The following is an 18,022-nucleotide window of genomic DNA, read 5'->3' as shown; positions in this document are numbered from 1 at the left end:
GTGAACGTTGGATCCTAACAGTGGGTCTCCCAATGAGAAGGTTTGCTTCGTACACAAGCGAGCCTCAGGAGAGGTGGGATGGAGTAAGCTACGCTCTGTGTGAGATAAGGTTGATATCCAGCACTTCTATTTGGTTATTCAAATCTAACAACTGTGGGAAATCCTTAGAAAATTCTCCCTGGGGTATCTCCACTAGTTACCTAGAAACCCAGACTGAGTTTTATGAGCAGAAAATATGTTGGGAGGCATGTTTGCCTCATCTGCTTTAAAAAGGAGTTATTTTCCCCTTTTCCCCACCCAGTAATTTCATTAGTCGAGAACTATTTATGGGCTTTAACCACCCCTCTCTTCTTTGCAGCCTGGATTTCCCAGCCGCAAGAACATCCCGGCCCCTTTCACTTCCAGCATTATGGCCTCACCCAGAAGTAATCTGTACAAGCTTCCGTGGCATCTAACAGGGCTTTCTGTGAATAAGAAACCCTTTATGAGCCTAATACCTCTGCATGCTGTCCTGAGACCTCAGAGAAACCTACTTGTAAAATGGATTTTGCCTGGGGGGGAAGCCCTACCAAACCTACTGGGATTAAATTCCAGGCCATAATTGAACCCAGTGAGTTTTTCAGTTGATTGTCCTCTCCTTTTGTCCAGGATCTTGCTGAGCTTTCTTTGCAGCCTGTTTGCTGAATATAACAGAGCAAACAGCCCAGCAGCCAGCACATTACCCCCGTGCACCGAGCAGGGCTTTCTCATTTCATTCATCATTTATGGGTTGCAGGAGTGATTTCCCAAAGTAAGTGCATCACCTTAACGAAGCAAAGGGGGCTCAGTGGCAGGGAGGGAGGTGAGCATATTAGCCTTTCACCTTTGGAGGCCTCAGCTCAACTCCTGGCTCAGCTCAACTCCTGGCTCAGCTCACGAAAGAAAGCGAGTCTGATGGGCTCTAACCATCATTTGCAGGGTGAAACTGCCTCCCCAAGCAGCCAGGCCAGCAGAGATGCGTTACACACCACACTCGGCCCCAGCACCCCATGCCCCTGCGCAGGACACCCGCCCTGCGGCTCCACTGCCAGGGGACCTTGACCAGGCTGATAGTCCATGGCTACAAATTGCCACATCTCTTACCAGCATTGCAAAGGCAAGCAGCATCGGAGGCAGCGCAGTGGGAAGGTGAAGGCAGGCTGGGTAACGTTTCCACATTTATTTGCTTTCCCCTGGGTTCAATGACCTTTCTTCTCCAGTCTAACTGGACTAGCTTAAAATTTACTGACCCTTTCTCTCTTTGTCATTCTGCTTCTCTCTGTGACAGATGGTGCAGCTAAACTATAAGTTTTTTTCTGTACTTTTAACTATAAAATAGCTAGGATCATCACTTTTCTTTGGGGGGCTCTGTTTTATGTGGAGCTGAGCTGCTAGGGAATTTATTTCTTTAATAACACTAGAAAGAAGAAAAAGAACTGATTCTGGGGAAAAAAAACCACAAAAACAACAAAAAAAACAGGACCCAAAAATAATCTCAAGCTCTTCAGACTGTTCCTGGAGATAAGACTGAGCTTGACACTCAGAAATGTATTTTTAGAGAGGAAAAGTTTTACTATTCTTCCTTATATTTAACCGTAGCCACCAGCTGTGAGTTTCTGCAACAGCCTTCCAGGAAGAATATCAGGGACAAAAATACAGCTTTCGAGATGAAGGTAGAGCAGTTTAATGAAAGGTTAAGATGTGGCTGCCAACAGGAGAGCTGGGTTTTTAAATTTATCTGAGATGTGGCCTACTTGGGGATCTGAAGTAAGTTTAAATTACTTGCATCTATAAAATGCTCTGGTTTGATTCAGAAAGAAGTGAAGCCAAGATGTTCTTCCAAACCAGCTGGCACTCTCAAAGAGGACATCTCCTTCCAGGGACAGTAGACTTCTGAGCACTTCCATATTTTCTGCTTCCTGACTTCAAGAAGAGTGGGATCACTGAGGTTTGATGCATGGTGAGGGTAAGCATTCAGATGCAAGTACCTGCACCAGTGAAGGATGGGGTTCAGGAGAACAGTTAGAAGTGGGCTGCGTAATCGAGTTATCAGCCAGGCTTGTCTCCTCACCCATTCTCAGGGCCAGACTCAGCCACGTTCCACAAGATCAGTTCCTACACTCGTGTTTTAGGAAGAACCAGTCAACCTCAGATAGATCAAGCACGCCAGAGGCTTAGCCCTCCCTCCAGCACGTACCTCCAGGGGCTTAGCAACTCCTCCTATAAGATCTTCATGTCCCGTGCAAGCTTACACCTTACGCAGTTGGCCCGCTGTGGGTACTACTCCGCAGACCTGCATGTTGGATACAGACAACCTAGAGCCAACCAGTGTGAACAGAAGGTCTGTGAGTTTGGGGGTCCAGGCCTTTGAACCCACTTATCTGACCATGAAGGCACACCATTGAGGCTGAGCATGGATGAGCGAGTTTTCCCTGCCATGGCTCACGTCACTGCTGTTTTGTGGGAGGTAGAGACCACCACGGCTGCCAAGCAGATACAACCCACTGGTGCTATTTTCACTTTAGGTATTTCTTTTCCCTTCATGGAGGGGAAAAAACAAATACAAGGCCCTTTGCACCTGGTGAGGAACGGCTGTTTGTTTAGACAGCCAAATGAAGTCATCACTGAGAAACGATGCCCTCACACCCCCTTTAATACTCACTTGCCAGAAACCATAATGGAGTGAAATGACCCATCACCACCCGCAGCTGTCTGATATAACCAGGAATGTTTCTGCTGCCTCCTCCTCCATTTCTTCTAACCATACAAAAGCCAAATTGTCCTTATCATTGTCATTTAACAACAACAACAACAAAATCACATCCCTAGGATGAAAGGGAGATGGAAATTACTGCCTAACTAATTTTCCCTGCAATTTGCCCTGGGAACCTTCTAATGAAGGCTACAGCACCTGAGCCTTCTCTGCTGTGGGGTCTGGCCAAGCACTACACCAACCCCCAGCCCAAGCAAAGTTGCGGTAAAGAAGCTCCATGCTTTAATGCCACTCTGCTCCTCAAGACAAATGGAAAGCTAAGCATTTTTAATCTGCATTTTAAAACAAAGGCTTCTAATATCCAGACTATTAACTTGGCTATGAGGCTTTCACAGCAAAACTTGTTACCCACTATGTGTTTTGTTGTCATTAAGATATATTAAATACTATTAATTGCGATGCCTTGCTATTATGCTATTTGGAGACTTGCCACAAGCCCACTTCCGCCCAACCTGTATTATGCTGTGAACCTTGGAGGCATTTTAAACATCTCGTGCAAAATTCATGAACATGAAAAGGAGCCTGTCTATATTTCCAACTTCTTGAGGGGCTGGGAAGCCTTCCTGAAACCCAACTCAGTTCAGGGCTGATCCCTTGCAGCTACTACATCTCAGTCCAACCAGCCAAGCCCCCACTCAAGCCCAGATGATTACCACACTCTATATGCACCTTCCTTCTAATGAATATAGGCTTACGGACATCTCATGCATTATTTACCAAAGTGTGCTTATTATGATTGCAATGATTTAAGGCAGTTTGTTACAGGCGCAGCTCTGAGTGATTGCGATCGATAGAAGAAACAAGAACAAGCCAATCTGCATGGAACAACAGTCCTGGTCCTTAGGGGCTGTGCTTCCCTGATTAACCCTTCCCATCCTGGCAGCGAAGAGGCTAGCCCTTGTTTGATAGGCACAAATAGTTGGTTACCCTCCCCACCTCAGTCAAGGGTGAAGAGGCATTCAAAGGGGTTATACAGCTCCTCCAGCTGTTTCTTGGGGCAGGATCCCACATGCTGGCACAGCATTCCTCCTGGTATTTAATGCGCACCTTGGATGTGGCTATGATCTACTCATTAGTGTATGTCGTGCCTCCACCTCCAGGCCCCATGCAAAGCCTCCATCTCTTTTCCCAGATACAGATTTAGAAACAGTGGCTGTTGCTGCTAGCTGGGGAGATCCCAGGTTCAACCCCTGAGGATGACTGAGGTAGCGGGTATGAAGCAATTACTGCAAACAAGTAGCTGGACACTGATCCTGCCTGCATGAAAGGCAGTGGGAGCTTTCTCAGCAAAAACTGGAAGGAGGAAGGGAGAGGGATGTGGAGCAGTTTTGTGACTTCCCAGGTTTAAAGATGGAGAGGTCCCAATTCTTTGCACCTGCTACCTCCCAATATACAGAATTATTGTTCAACATTTGTTCTGTGCACCCTGGGAGCTGGACCAGATCTCTGAAGTGGTCAGGACACCACAGTGATGTTGCTGTAATGTCCTGCCACAATAGTGTGAGGTCTCAAATGCCAGAAACTTCTCCCCTGTACCACAGGGAGCAGGTAGCTATAACCTCTGGACAGGGTAGCCCAAGGAGTGTGGTTTTAAGGGCAACCAGTAAACACTGCTCTAGATTTACCCCAAAACTCCTCACACAAGGTGAGTCTAGAGATGTCCTTCCACAAGTACACAACTCATCTCAGTCCAGTGCCTTGCTTTGACATGGGAGCTTTGGATCGGACCCGGCACACAGGAAATATATTCATTACTTCAAAGGGGAAGCAAACAGGATGTCTGGACAAAGCACCAAATAAAAGGCTAACGACACAAATCGCTATTTAATACAATGACTTCCTCTGATTATCCTATAAGGAAACACTTCAAATGCTGTCCATTTTGTACATCCTGCATCATTGTAATATGCTTCAGAGCCTGTGAGGGAATTTTCCACACAGTGCCCTGGTAAGGCGGGGCTGTGCTTTTACCTGCCTGCTGCAGATGAGATGGTATGGCGCACACAACCTGCGCGAGCTGCTTGGGGTCCTGGGATGCTCTGCCAAGCAGCAGGATGGTAGCCCAAAGGAGCAGCACCCTTCCTCCTCCCCATCACCTGCTCAGCAGCGCCAGCACAGGGAGAAGGGCGACGAGGCATCGCTGCAGTGGCTGTTCAAGTTACAAAGCTTGTAACTTGTGATAGAGAGGAGACCAGAGTTACGTTTTCCCCTCTGCTCTATCCCCATCATAGCCAGCAAAGCATCAGAAGCTGGGGATAACACTGCTTGGGTTCAGCCCCCAGACTCAGTCTCTCCAGGACTGTCCCATAGCCTGAGCCATCCCCAAGGCAACTCTGTGCTGGGGGTCACTGAACAAACAGAGTTTAACTGAAATCCCTGCTGAGATTAAACCAAGACAGGATTTCATTAGCACAGCACTTGTTCCGCATGCTGCTGCTGATCTCTCTGGAGAAAAGACAACTGACGCCTTTTTCTTTATAGGAACTGGAGGGAACAGACAAGAACAAAATAGTTCAGTTTAAAAAAAAAAGAAAAAAAATTGTTTCCAGAGTCACCATGACCTGATGATTGCTTTGAGTTAAACTAAATCCAACCCTACATAATTGGCCAAGAGGCCAGAGAGACAGCGATATGTAGGAAAATTAAGATTAGATTCCTTTTTGTTGGAGAGAGAAGCCTGAAAAACTTCTCTGCAGCAATTACTTTTGATTTCTCTTTGACTTTTTTACATGAAAAATTCAAGTGAGAATTGAGGTCTATATGGTTACTGAATAGCAAAATAATGACACCATTAGGAACACAAAGCTGAATGATTGAGGCAAGTTCCTTTCTAGCTTAAACTCATAGGTTTTGTTAACAGTTATTTCATTCCAGTGCCTAGCCAGCACTTCGTTTAAAAGAGGTCTTTGTTAATATTTTGATTAAGTTAATAAACATTATTAGGCAAACCTGCCTCTACACAGCCAAGGAAGACCTAGCAAAATCAGAAGAGAACATCTGACAGTCCTAAAAGTTCTAAGATAAGGAAATATGCAGAAATAAAAAAAAAGGATATTCCCTCAACCTGAGTAGTCTTTAACCATTCTGGCAAAATTAATTACATAAATAAAATGAAGACTAATTAAACAGCAAATTTCATTACAGGCTGTTTTCAAGGCACTGTTCTTCCAATAAAGGAAATCTAGAGTCTGGGGAGAAAGAAGAATATTTTCTAATGCCTTTTGAAGCCTGACTTTCTTCCAGCAATTTATACACTGTTTGCTGGGATGATTCCATACACACACACACACAAAAAAAAAAAAAAAAAAAAAAAAAAAAAAAAAAAAACCAAAAAACAACAACACAAAAAAACCCAACCACCAAAACAAACAAAACCAAACCCTCTTCTTCATTTCTTAGCAGCATCCTTCAGATAAAACTTGGTTTTCTGATGCAATAAAGAAAGTTTTGACCAGTACAGCCATCACTGTTACTAATAAGACACTGGAATCTTTGTACAAGGGGTGAATTATAGTTATTTCTGTATCAGTGATGCAATAGCAGTTTTCTACCCATCTTGAGTTATTCCCAAGCTCAAGGGAAAGAGGTTCATTCAATCCCATCTTTGCTGTACAGCTGCTTTAGGAAAGAAGCCAGTTAGTGTTCCATTCCAGGCCAAGAAAAATAATTTTCAGGGATGAGATAAGACAGAATTTGATCCTATGTTTACAGCTCCCATTGCAACTAAGGCCAAGCTAACAGACCTGTGGGAAAGCCTTGTTGTTTCACAGAGCATAGGTGTCACTGAGAGCGCAGTTTGCCCCAAAGGGCTAACGTTCCTCCCTAACGCCTTTCCTGGAGCAACACAAGGTATTAACTGGTCTCATTATTTGATAGCTCAAAGCTCCCTGTTGACTCCCATCTACTGCTAACACTAAGAAATTATAATTAGTTGCAGTTAGTTTTCACACTAGGACAAGACAGCTGGCAGCTGCCTTTAGCAGGCAGAGGGAAAGCCTACAGCCCCATTACCTGCTCAAGTAGACCACCACCAGTGGACAAATCAAGATGCAAATTCAGGAAACCACCTTCATTCAGACTCAAGGTCACCTCTTTCTTCTCCCACAAGAGCCCTAGACTCCCTTGCCTCTTCCAGCCCGGGAAATAAACCCCTCTTCCTTCACAAACGACCCATTTCAACAGGCAGCAGCTGATGCTCAACCACTTACTAGCATCCACCTCCAGCTGCTGGCTGATCACACAGCAGAGGAGGTTAAGTGTCACTGGAGCTTAGCAGCAAGATTGGACCTGCCCTTCTCCAGCTGCATCCGTTGTGCTCCTGGGGCTGGGCCAGGCTCAAGACAGAGGATCTGATGGGGTGGAAAAGGAAATTCTGTGCATTCCTCATCCGTAGCCTACATGCCAAGTGAAATGCAGCGATGAGCAGTCAGACCGGAGCGCTTGTCTGAGGCTTCATTCTAGCTGCAAAAAATTGCAATGTGTTTAAAGCAATGTTATTGAGCTGGGTCCAGAGAAACCAGGCTGCTAGGGTTATGAAATCATTAGCCCTCCAGTACTAGTGCAACAGGTGAAATGTTAGGAGGAGCATAAATCCTGGGATACACCCTCTAGAGACTGAATTCTGGCTTAGGAAAAACACCTGCTCTGAAATGTTCTGAGCATGTGATTTTAATTTTCTTTGACCTTTTCATGTCTGTCCTTAGCCGGGCACAAAAATATCCTCCTCAGAAAAATTTCTGCCTGGAAATGATGGTCCTTTTTCCCCAAGTCCTTTTAAAGGGATGAAAATTGCTTGTCTTCCATAAATATGCTGCTATGAACAAGCAATGCATGAACTGCCTGTTCGGGAAAAAAAGCATGTTCTGCAGGGGGAATTCTCTCAATGCTCTTCCATGCTCATACCAGCTATAGCCTAACAAACACCACTGTAATGAAACTAAAACATGACAGCAGGAAAATTCAACATACGTGTAATGTGACCTTGATAATTAGCAGTTGAAAAATCCAGCTCTTGGTTCCACTCCCTCCTGCCAGTGCATTAATAACTTTGTAAATGGAAATCTTCCATGAGCAAAGGCATGGCTGCTCATCACAGTGTCCTGAAAAATACTTGTGTGAGTAATTTCCCTTCATTGCCCCATCTACCTTCAGGGTTTTTTTGGGGGGGGAACTGTACTCCATCCTCACAATAACACCAGCTCCTTTATTTCATCCCCCAAAGCCCTGTGCAGTTTCCTGGGGTGTCCCAGATCTAGGTCACATCCCCTCAAGAACTGTCTACCCCAGTTAATTTTAATCCCCCAGTGCAGCTGGGGGTCTGTGGGCATGAAGAGCATAAAAGACATAAGAAGTGCATCCCTGTTATAAGAAGTGCTGGAAAAGGGTCTGCCCAACACGCATGCCCAGGGGTGCCTGTCCGGTGTCCAGCGTGCAATCAGACCTTTAAAACTTCCAGCTTGAGGGAGCTGGAGCCGACAATACTCCAGCCAACAATACTCATGCCACAGGGAGAAAACTCTCTTCCCTCATAAAACATAACCTGTGCCTTCCCACCCCAGCCCAGCAGCCAAGACATCAGCCAATACCACCATGGCACCTCATCCATACCATCCATGGTTGCTGACTTGGATGGGGCATCAGCTCCGGTCCAGCACAGTTTGAAGAGAGCTCACGCTCGGGTTTGCGACCAGGCATTTCTGGCAAATCTACCTCTGATTCAGCAACAACATTGAGTTTGGAGACCTGGCTTTTGAAAACTCACCAGCTCAGCTAAAATCACTAGGGAACAGACTATGTCTGGGAGATGGTGCCAACAGCCAAAGTGAAGCAAACTGCTCAGAAGAATCTTTCAGGAAGCTGGTGGAGCTGTATTGGCATTGTCCACACAATGTTTTCTTCACCACAAAAACAATGTTTCTGCCATTGCTACCGCTAATTTCACTCCGTCACATGTAAAACAACTCCTGCCTTTGTAAATCTGTTTCCTGAAAGGGTTTATAACCCTCCCATTTGCACCATTCAGTGTCAGACTCGCTTCAAGACATACGGCAGGTACGTGAACCCAGATCCTCTCAGTGGTCACCTCCAGTTCCTGCTGTCACATCTGCTCGGAGGAAGGTGCAACGCTCTTTGGACACCAACCCACGCCAGCACTACTGCAACCCAAGAAGGAAGATGAACTTCAGGAGGGAAAAGCTGAGAAAAGCAATATGTGAGGCATCATTACAAGGCAAATTCTCCAGAGCTCTCCGTACTATACGTATCGAACTACAAGTACCACAGCATAAATTATCCCCAAGCAGTTGACCTGGAAACATTTCTGTCTCCACATGAGGAACAGTTTCAAGCCGAGATGACCCTGAGCCCGAGCAGGTCAGGCTGGGGGCATTGGCCTGGTAAGAGAAATGGGTCACAGATCAGTGGGGAATCCAAGTGTGCAGGAGGTAGTAGGTATGGATGTCACATGGGACCCTTTGTCCATCAAAGGGCTTAGTTAGCAGCTGTAGCTGATGTCAGTAGCAACGTACTTCATACATTCATGCTGGCTAAATGGCTTTCGGTGTTTAAACTTGCCTGCATCAATGCTTCTTTCAGCTGGATATGATACTCTCAACATTCTTCCGAAACCATAGTTGTCTCCTACAAACTGAAGTTAGTCTCCATTCAGTGCTGGTTTCTGCTGAAACACTGCTTAAGCTCAAGTTCACTTTCCTCCAGCCTAAATGGCCAATGTAAAACTCTGGCATAAATTTCAGCAATAACTTGTGTTCCTTGGGTAGAGTGGAAACCTCCCCAGGAAGGATAATGCCTGCGGGTGCAGGAGGCAGAGCTCGCGCTGCATTGCCACGGGGTTCAGTCTTCTGTTGAAGGACAAGTGACACAAGACCCGCAGCTTTTCTTCCACGTTTCTTCACAGAAAACAGTTGTGATCCAGGAACAGCCTTGCAGCACATGTGCTGAGGGTAAACAACTGCATTACTTTTAAAACAGTGCAAACAGGGGTAAGATAACATGGACTGAACTCCATGTCCTAAAAGGGTTTTTCCAGCCCTGTGTCCTATGGTCCCATTCCTTTGACCTTGCCTTTCTAACATTAACACATACCACACATTTTTTAAAAAAGCAACCAGCAAAATGAGGTATTTCACTGCATTTGATCCTCCCTGGGAGAGATGAGAACAAAAACTCCTAATGCACATTAATCCCATCACCAGAGCAGTGCTGAAAGAAGGTTGATAGTTGGGCTAGGTTGCAAGGGATAGGAAAGCCTATAGTCTCATAAAGGCTCCCACATCCCACCCCAGCAGTGGCTGCTTATCAGTGTTTGGTGAAGCAATTCTCAAATATAATTTGTCCAGCATAAATAAGTCCGTAGCAAGGCTCATTTGTGATCACAAAGCATGCAGCACCATGGTTCGGACTCCACAATCTGCCTGTGTAACGTGTTGCACTGGGCACAAAGGTGGCCCAGCAGCTTGGGTGATGGACAGCAAACGCACACTGCTCCACACGTTTTGGGTCAAATCCCCTCCTCAGCAGGCACCCTTGTGCCTGTCTCAGGAAAAACCCAGAACGAGACAACTTGCATCCATGGGACTTTCATGAGCCGCTTGTCTAGGGGAGAAGAAACCCTCTAATAAATACAACAAAATACAAATAAACACAGTCTAGATGAAGGGTGACACCTTCAGTGGGAGTAAGGGAGAGTCAAGCAGCAATTTCCATCCTGGGGCTGGGGCAGGTGGCAGCAGCAGCCACCGGGGCTGCGTACAGACTTGTCCTCATTTTTGTCCTTTGACCCTCTCCCCCCCAGCAGCTGAGCCTTGTTTACTGGCATTTTGGCAGCCCATCTCCTGTTTCTATTAACCCTCAGAGGAGGTGGGAGGGAGATAAAGGAACGGGCTTGTCACGCTGGGCGGTTGGTGCTCTGCACGAAGGGCAGTGGGCTGCTCTCAGGCAACACCATGGGGAGAGGCTGAGCCAATATTTATCGATGGGGGAAGCATGGAGACAGCAACTTGACATGGGCTTGCTGCTTTGCCTGGTACACAGCACACTGGGAGGGACAGCATTTATAACAACTCTGAAGTCACCAGCTTTGCCTCTGATGTCGCACATCTTGGGGGGCTTTCGCTGTTCTGACGATTAGACAGATGGTGTCAAAACTAGCCCCACTCTGCCCTCAGGCTGTGTTTATTCAGAACAGGGATGAGACATTTTCAGAATTCCTCCACTGAGTCTGACCTTGTAAGAGAATAAAGTCCAAAGGATGTGTCCCCCACAAATGACACCATGGAGACTTCAGTGCTCCTGGACAAACATGCCCCATGGGTAAAATCCAAGAGTTTAACATAAAAACAAAGGGGAAATACTGTTCTGCTGACAGTCAGAGCCACTGAATCCAACTGATCTGAGCCACTTCTGGCCAAACAAATCAGAGATGAATGATACCTGCTACAGGCAAGAAGGCACATCACCCATTCTGCTTGCTCCTTCTGATAACACTGCAGTTACTACAGCATGGCTGGTATCCGGGCTATAGCTCAGGGTTATTTGTGGGGACAGCCCTGGGACAGTCCTGAGCCATTCCAGCTGTGGATCAGGCCAGAGCCATCCCAGCTGTGGAGCAGGCCAGTGCTGCACCGTGAATGCCCAAATAAACCCTGCTCCAGGGAGCTTGTATCTAGGAAAAGCCCTCCCAAATCTTCACTTTTTCAATCCATAGTGAGAAATGAGCTCTGCTTACCTGGAAGATCATCAAGTTTTAGATTTGGGATATTTATATTTATGGAGTTTGGCTTTTCTCTTCTTTTTTCCTTTTTCTTTATGGAATCTATTGTTAGCAACAAAGAAGACATTTCATCTTTGCAACCCTGCCAACCGCAAGGCATCAGGCCTTGTTTTGGAGAAATCCCATTAACCATTTTGCAAGATAAATGCTGAACCTAATGACAAGCTGCCGTACAGTTGTTCAGCATGGATAGACAGACAGACTATATCTCCTCTTACTCCATAAGTGTTTTAGTCCAGCTGCAGTGAGTCAGCCTGGCTTAGCCATGGGTATATTTGTCATACAGGGACCTGAAGGATAGTGAAGGGCACAGATTTATCATTATTCCTGCAAGTACAGGTTCAGCCTGCCCAACCTGTGACTGGGAATTACCAAATGCCAAAAAGAACAAATTGAGGATTAAAAGGACCCCTCAGTCCCTGCGATGTCCTGCTTTGCTGCTGGCCCCAGGGACTGATTACTCCCCTTCTCTTTGTCTCTGATCTGGACTTGGGCAGGTGGCGAGGCACTCGCCAGATCAGACAGCAGCCTTCCCTGCTGCCCCGCGAGCATCAGGGTGCTGATGAATATCCATCTAATTGGAATTAGAGATTCTCCAGGCCAGCCCTCCAACTGGAGAAATTAGCTAGTTTATTCCAATAAATATGCTAATATGGGGGGCTTTGTGAAGGGCGAGAAATTCCCATTGTCATTCAGAAGCAATTTGTAGCGGATTTGAAGCCTTTGAAAAGGTGATGTGCTGGTGGCTGGGTTTGTATAATACCCATCGCCGAAATTCACAGCTGAGCATTCTTCACCTCCATATGCTTCAGTGCTGCCCAATTTGTATTCCTCCGGTGAGGAGGCACTGGAGCGGAGCAGCAAGCGATAGCGAGCCACCAGCAACAGCGAGGGGAGGGTGCCTGGTCTCAGGGAGGGGGACATCGCAGCCATGCCATGGGGCTCCATGCTGGGCTGCTGGGGATGGGGATGCTAGGCTAAACTCTCTGCTGGGGTGGGAAGCCCACAGACTGAAAAAAGATGCTTTGGGGGAGAAGGGTCTTAGATGCTTTCACCCAGCGGTATTAACCGGTTAATGCTTCTTTGGGGCCTTCATGCCATTTTGCTGGGAATGAGCTCCACGCAGCTCCTTTGCTTTTTGGAGCTCCAAATTCCTTTACTCTTTATTTCCAGATTTACATCATCAACTCTGGAAGTGATTGAGGCTGAAGTTAACACCATCTCTCCAGAACACCACCAAAATCCTTAACTGAACTTTCCCGTTGAATGTAATTTTTCCCCAACACTCTCTCCGCAGATTCAGCCTTCTGAACTGACGACTGTAAAGGCTGATGTCTTGCTTGAGGCGCCTAATGGGACTGAATTATTTAGGAAGGCTTAGGTCCTCCAAACTGCTTGGCAGGTGACATTTTATGGACCTTCTAGCCAGACTTGCCTCTAACATACCAGTCTCTGCAGTAAACCTAATCAGCATGTTAGGAACGAAGCACTTTTGCAAACTGCAACCTAAATTCACATAAAACCCAAATGCCTCCCTAAGCTCCTCTTTGCAGATTGCTCTAGGAGATATAATGATATAAAAATGTTTCTCTAATCTAACAGCTGCCTGGAAATGGAGGTAGAACTTTGTACCACAGTGAGGGACTATTTTGCTGAGGGGGCATCCTCTTGCCGCTGACCTTATATCCTTTGCTCTTTCTATCTTGCGATGTGAAGTCGAGGAATGACAGCAGAAGCCACAAGCAGCTGGGGCTGCTCCCCAGAAGCCCAGATGCACTTGACTCCTGTCCATCTCTCTGTCTCTGTAGCTTTATCTGTGTGAAGCCTGGCACTGAATTTAATGTTTGCTGTGGATTGCATCGCTCCATTGAGTCCGTGTAACTGACAGGGGTTGCTCTACTATAAATGTCACGCTAAAGCCCCCACTCAGCCAGGTATTTCAACTCATGCCTAAATTTAAAAATAGGATGGCTGTGCTGAACCCAAGGGACTACTCCCGTGCCTGCTGCTAATACCTTGAGGTCAGACGGTTTAGAAGCACAGGCAAGGGAGGAGGAATATTTCCATCTGCTCAGGATCCTGCCTTTGCCCATGGGCCACGGCCCCACTTACAAGAGAATACTGTTGACCAGGTCAGAGCCCATAAATGCTCACTCTTAGCCATGGTGAGGAGGACTCCTTGGCTGCAGCCGCTGATGGGCTTGTTCCTAGAGATGTGAAGCTCAGTAGCCTTTTCCACAGTATCTTTGATGGATCTTCACATTTTTCACCAGGGACTCTGGCAGACAAACGATATGCCCACATGCAGCTTTTCAGCAGCACTGAACTCCTGGTGTGGCAGAAATATAAATTCTCTGTTGAACCAAGGCTTAAATATTTTCTCTCGCAATACCTGGCAACAGAAAGGACTTCTGGTGTTTCTCAGTAGCCATGCTGTGCATCTACTGCTTAGGCTGCAGTTGAACTGATATCAGGTTTTGATGCTTAAAGGAAACATCAATTTAAAAGTAATAGATAGAAGAATATTAAAAAATGGCTGCATAGGAAAAAAGGAGGCTTGGTCCCCAGCCAGGGCAGCTGATGCATCTGTGAGATTTTGCTTGGCTGTGCAGCCTGGCTTGCCACGGGTCTCTTGTGTGACCAGACCGCAGATGAGGATCATACAGAGTAAGAGAGCAGTCTTGGCTGAGCTCAACTTTACACTCTGAAATAAGCTAAATTCAGCTCTAAAACCCCCTGAGTAGGGATTACAGAATCTGTTTGCGATCGCAAAGCACTACATAACTGTAACTGTACACTTCTTTTCTTATCTTATTTGCAATGTCAATATGATCTTTAATGAAAATGAGGAAAAAATTGTTTCTCAGACATCTTGGCTAGCTCTGAAGCAATGCTTTGTATTATCTACCCAGAAAGAATAGCTCTATTAACACAATAGCTTTTTCTTTTTTTTTAACCTCTTCAAAAATGGAGTGAAGATAGTATTTTATTTTTGGTTTCCACTTGGCTTCATTTTCTACATGGGGCTCAGAACTGGGGAGTTGTGCCTTTTCCCTGGTCCTTGCTCAGCATGGGGTCATGGTACCTTCCTCCCAAATGAAACTGGGAAAGGAGCAGAAAGGAACCAATTTCACTGAAATGTCCCAAATAGGTAGGTCAGACCCAAGCCAAGAAAAAGGGTAAAGATCAGAACAGAGACACAACAGCATGTGTTGACAGCACGTCCACACTGAAGCATTCACAGGGGAGCGGGGAAAGGAAAAGCTACAACGCTCCAGGCAGCAAACGTGCAGCCTTGCAGTCCATCCCACACTGGTTCACTCCTGGACTCCAGTCTGGAGACATCCATGTCCTCCCCATGGTGAAGAAACCCCCAACAGAGCTAAATGTGCCCCACAAAACACAAGCTCCGTCACCTGCCTGGGGGTCAGGTCTCACCTCCTTGCATGGGTAACATAGCGTAGATGTCAGTGACTGTGGCACTGGAAGGATAAACACATCTCTCCGCTCCCTGGCCCTTCCTCTCCTCGATGGTTCCAGATGATTTAGCTCTGCAGTTTCAGCTCTTGGGGACCCAGTTTTGTTTTAGCCCATGATGCACTGAATACAAGAAAGCAGCTGGAAGGAAGGATGTCCTTCCCCAGACACAGGGTCCCCATGGGGGGTTTCTCAGTGCCACCATCAGCCCTACCAACGCAGCTGGATCGTCACCTCCTGAATGGTGCCATTGTTCCTGCCTCCAGAATAAAACAGACACAGGAGGTGTTTCCACCCAAAGAAAACCAGTTTCCACTGGTGACTTCTCCCCCCCTTGCTCGAGAATCCTCCCTCCCTCCTTGTCAGGGCCCCTGTAGCTTTCCTTTGTGCCTCTTCTAGGATGAAAAGAGGTAGTCATTGATTGTATTAATAATTCAGAGCCTAATCTCACGGACGGGTGTTCATGGCCCGTGAGGTGGCAATCTTTCATCTTGAGATCAGGATCAGCCGGATCTTTTAGAGGTCAAGAAAGATAGCTGCAGCATGGAAAATGCCTTCAAAATAATAGGTCTAGGCGACTCTTGCACATGGATGAAAATGGCAAAGGAAAAGCTTACGTGTCTCATACTCCCCATTGCCCCTGCTTCTCAACCTCTTGATGCCCACAAACCCTTGAAGATGACTCCCATCAGCTTCAGCAAGCTGTAGAGTGATCTCTGCCACACGCCCCAACCCATCAACATTCCCCAGGTCACCTGAACCCCGCTCCTCAGGACAGCCACCTGCCTGCTACTCATGGATCTTGCACTACCATCCCTCTTCTCCCATGGCTAAGCTCCTCCTTCAACTGCCTACTCAGTTGTATTGTCTTAATCATTGCTGGAAGGACGAAGTGTACTGGCACTATTTGCTTTGTTTGGTTTGTGGCCAAGCAGGTCCCTGTGCAGGGAGAGGGCCAAATGCGTCTGCAGTACAAGTAGGTGAAACTGGTCACAGGCACTAAATTGGGGATTCCCAGGACAAGCAAAGAAAAGGGAAATCTGAATATTCTGGATTTAATTTTCTCCTGGCTGTACTTTACACACCAGGAGCAAATTTACACCACTGCTCTTGGAGCCTATCTAAAAGGCCAGTAGTCCATTCTCCATTGAGTCCTTCTCTTCTCCTACAATCCACAGTTATCTATCACCTGCTGCATCTACATTAATGCCCTGTTAGGTGGGTGTTGCTCTCACCCCACGGGCGAAGCTCACGTGGAAGGGTGCACGTGGAGGGATGCCGTTACACCTACACCTACGCTCTACACCTTCCTGGGTGTTTATGGAGGAAATGGCAAGGTCAAAGACATGCACCTTGCACCTAGAACTGAAGGTGCCAACTGCTGTTGCGATGCCAAAGATTAGCGGCACGCTGATAAGAGCTGGGGGAAGTGGCCGGCGGAGACTTCTGAGAGTTCCCGCGAGTGCGGCTGTGCTTTGCTGGGAGCCTCCCTGCTCCGCAACTCCCGGTTCCCAGCAAGAACCAGGCTCAGCACCATTTTGCTGCCGCCACGATGCTCTGCCGCTGTTACCAAGGCATTTCCAGCGCCCCGTCCATTAGCATTTCTTCTGTCTTGTGCTTTATCTTCTCAGGCAAGCACTTCCACAGCACAACCAAAGATGATGTGTTTGAGGTGGCGGTCGTCCCCCCCCAAACAGTGGTGGCACAGTCCCCAAGTGCTCAGATTAGTAACGCTCCAGTGTACGGTATTTTACAGCCTGGGACTCGAGCCCGACCCACTGCGCACACCTGCAGGAAGGCCTGGGCTTGCAATCACTTCCCCCCCGCCCCCCCCTTTGTCTGCTGCAGTCACTTGGGCTTCTCTGAACAAGCAGTTTACCTTCTCTCAGGCAGGGTTTGTGCCCGGTTTCCTGTCTGTGCAGCGTCCCAGGCCTGACAGAAGCAGCTCTGTCTGTACTATAGTATCCAGACACCACAGTATCCAGAACTGTGAACTGATTTGCAAGTAATTATTACGGAAGGAAGCCGTTCCTTCCATAGCCGATAACTTATCTGGAATACATCAGGCTTTCCCCAGTCTTTTCTCTGTTCTTGCTTTAACAATTCATCCCCGAACACGTTGTTCCTTTGTCAGGACTATACACACCTGTAGTATCCACATTTGAGAAAAAGACCTCTTTGACGGCAGGGTTCCCGTAGCAGGGCTGTTTAGATTTGTTGTGATTAAATCACATCCATTTTCTAATTTGTACCTAACACACACTCAAATAAATCCCTCCTTAAGCCTGAGCTGTACGGGCACATTTTGTCTTCGCTGCTGACTTAATCAAGCAGCGGCGAGCCGCTGTGTGCTCTCTGCAGTTGTCGTCTCTTGCACTGGGAAAAAAAAGGGGGGGAGAAAGAAACACTTTGCAAAGGGCTGCTATTATCCACACACTACGGCGACAGCATATTTAGCGCGTTTGTGGCTCTGGGGCTGCAGTAATTAATTGTGCCTGACACTCTGGCTGGCACAGCCTTGCGCCCAGAGCTTTCCCATCCCGGCGGCGGACAAGCAAGCAGGCACCCTGGCACCCATTCCTGCCAAAATCGGTCCCCCCAGGCCCCTACGGGAGACGGGTGCTCACCCCGATGGCGGGGCAGGCTGGAGGGGGGGGCCTGCCACGCCGCCCAACCCCAGGCAACGCTAGGTGCTGGGGCAGCTGGGGCGGGGGGGGGGGGGGGGGGGGGCACACCGAGGGTCTGTAAGGGCAGCCCGGGGTCTCCAGCCCTTCCCCGCCGCATGAACACAGTCCCGCAGCGGCTCCCAGCCCCGGCCCTCGCCACAAGCCGCCGTCCAGGCAAAGACGCTCTCAGCGCCTATACAGACCCCGGTCGCTGGAGAGGGGATGCCCCCCCGGCCCCCCCCTTTCCCCTCCATACCCTCCCGCTGCAGGTGGAGCATCCCCACCCCCCCGGGAGGG

The sequence above is a fragment of the Accipiter gentilis genome, chromosome 10 (genome assembly GCF_929443795.1).
Source record: "Accipiter gentilis chromosome 10, bAccGen1.1, whole genome shotgun sequence".
NCBI lineage: Eukaryota > Metazoa > Chordata > Aves > Accipitriformes > Accipitridae > Astur > Astur gentilis.
The sequence above is the reverse complement of the archived record's forward strand: the minus strand, read 5'-3'. Positions refer to the sequence as shown.